The sequence below is a fragment of the Babylonia areolata genome, chromosome 3, assembly GCF_041734735.1.
Source record: "Babylonia areolata isolate BAREFJ2019XMU chromosome 3, ASM4173473v1, whole genome shotgun sequence".
Taxonomy (NCBI): domain Eukaryota; kingdom Metazoa; phylum Mollusca; class Gastropoda; order Neogastropoda; family Buccinidae; genus Babylonia; species Babylonia areolata.
In genome coordinates, this window is record NC_134878.1 from 13,523,140 (window position 1) to 13,525,639 (window position 2,500).

The window sequence follows — 2,500 nt, forward strand, 5'->3', positions numbered from 1 at the left end:
TATATATATATATAATATATATATATATATATATATGTGTGTGTGTGTGTGTGTGTGTGTGTGTGTGTGTGTGTGTGTCTCAAAATGTTACAGATTACTTCATAAAAGCAGCTGTGATTATTTGAATCATGCAGGCTGATTATGCTGGTCTACCATGGACTGGCCTCTCTCACTGAATACACAAACAGCTGCTCCAGGCACACTTGCACTGTGAACAGTTTGGAAAATGCGCCCCGAAAAATTTGATGTCACATTGACAATCATTCAGTGATTTAGGAACGATAGCTCTTGTTTTTCACTGTAAAAAAAAAAAAGAAAAAAAAAGGAAAAAAGGACGTGCATGTGCACGAAAGATGTCCCTGTGGTTGTGAGTAGTAGTGCTTATTCATTAAGTTGGCTGTATCTTCTTCTTCCTCTTCGTTCGTGGGCTGTAACTCCCACCTTCACTCGTGTGTACACGAGTGGGATTTTACGTGTATGACCTTTTTTTTTTTTTTTTTTTTTTTTTTTTAAATCCGCCATGTAGGCACCCACACTCCGTTTTGCGGGGGCGTGTATGCTAGGTATGTTCTTGTTTCCATAACCTACCGAACGATGACATGGGTTACAGGATCTTTTACGTGCGTATTTTCATCTTCTGCTTGTGTATACACACGAAGGGAGTTCAGGCACTAGCAGCTCTGCACTTATGTTACCCATTTATTTGTTCAAACCTATTCATTCATGTTATAAATATCAACACGCCTACATGTTCTATTTGTGGTTCTTAGTCACTCCCGGGGGGGGGGGGGGGGGGGGGTGAGGGGGGTGGGGGTGGGGGGTTAAAATAAATGGAATCGTAATAAGCTTCTTTTTCAATTCGCCCCCAGTAGGTTGTTTTGTTGTTGTTGTTTTTCGTAAATAAATTATGGGATATTTGGAGCACGTTCACTGATTGACTCAGAGACATGAAAGCCTACAATAGGACTGACAGACCCTTTTCACCCTCGCACCTCCATCTTTTCCTGTTCTCTGTGTGTAGCGACTTTCTGGGGAAGTCTACAGGCATGATGATTGATGATGTGTGTGCAACACCATGCCAACTTGTTGCACAATGCGTCGTTTGACAATTTCTGAAAAAAAACGCAGAGTTCAAGGTCACTGTCGCGGACTTAGAGAAAGATCTGCCCACTCTTGCACATGACACACACGAGATCGCGTTCTCTCTCTCTCTCTCTCTCTCTCTCTCTCTCTCTCTCACACACACACACACACACACACACACACACACACACACACACGCAATCGCGCGCGTGTGCATTCCCACACGCACGCACGCAAACAGGCAGACACGCGCGCGCCCACGCCCACGCATGTATATCCACCCACCCGCACTCATGCATGGATAACCCCCCACCCCCGCCCTCCTACACACACAGGCACGCGTACACACACACACACACACACACACACACACACACACACACACACACACACACACACTCGCATGAATGCAAGCACACAAAGTAGCATAAAAGCTGACAGACTGAGATCCGGAAGAGATATAAATGCCGCTGGTAGCTGCACTCATGTTAGTGACATGTCTTTGAACAACGCGAGGGGAGTTCTGTTGTTGTATGGTGTTTATAACATCTGATTCATTCCTGCTCGTCTCGGTTTTGTGTGAGTACGAACATCTCTGTCTCTCTGTCTCTCTCTGTGTCTCTGTCTCTGACTGTCTCTCTGTCTGTCTGTCTCTCTCTCTCTCTCTGTCTCTGTTTGTCTGTCTGTCTGTCTGTCTCTCTGTCTCTGTCTCTCTCTCTCTCCAGTAGATGATGCAGTTCTGTCGTGTGAAACTGTTATTGGACTGCAGACTCAAATTAAATAATCTGCAAAAGGCAGCATTTTTGCTTCAATTAAAAGTGAACATGAGGAAAAGAAATATTGTCTCTCTCTGTCTCTGTCTCTCTCTGTGTCTCTGTCCCTGACTGTCTCTCTGTCTCTGTCTGTCTGTCTCCCTGTCTCTGTCTGTCTCTGTCTCTGTCTGTCTGTCTGTCTGTCTGTCTGTCTGTCTCTCTCTCTCTCTCTCTCTCTCTCTCTCTCTCTCTCTCTATCTCTCTCTCTCCAGTAGATGATGCAGTTCTGTCGTGTGAAACTGTTATTGGACTGCAGACTCAAATTAAATAATCTGCAAAAGGCAGCATTTTTGCTTCAATTAAAAGTGAACATGAGGAAAAGAAATATTGCTGTGTTTAGAAAAGGGATTTTCTTGTAGGTGTAAGAGAAATATGGATTTATAATGACATCACAATGCCTGTTGTTAATGTTTACAAGTATTTAGGGATATTGTTCTCCACACGTTTAAGCTTTGCTATTGCTTGCCAGAAGAGCAAAGAATGCTTTGATATGTATCATGAGATAATGATCTTCGTTGATTAATACTTCTTCCAGATTATTTGTGAATTGTTTGATTGTGCAACCCGCTATGCAGTATGGTTCAGAGAAATTTCTTGGTTTGGAC

General features: G+C 43.4%; 1 protein-coding gene across 1 annotated transcript in view; it reads left to right on the plus strand.

Moving 5' to 3' along the window:
• Nucleotides 1-1,541: 1,541 nt before the first annotated feature.
• The window catches only part of LOC143280458 (GTPase IMAP family member 4-like), a 13,316-nt gene continuing 12,357 nt past the window's right edge, over nt 1,542-2,500 (plus strand). Inside the window, exon 1 of the mRNA XM_076585110.1 lies at nt 1,542-1,662. The gene's annotated coding sequence lies outside the window, so the exon portion shown is untranslated. The remainder of the gene's footprint in view (nt 1,663-2,500) is intronic.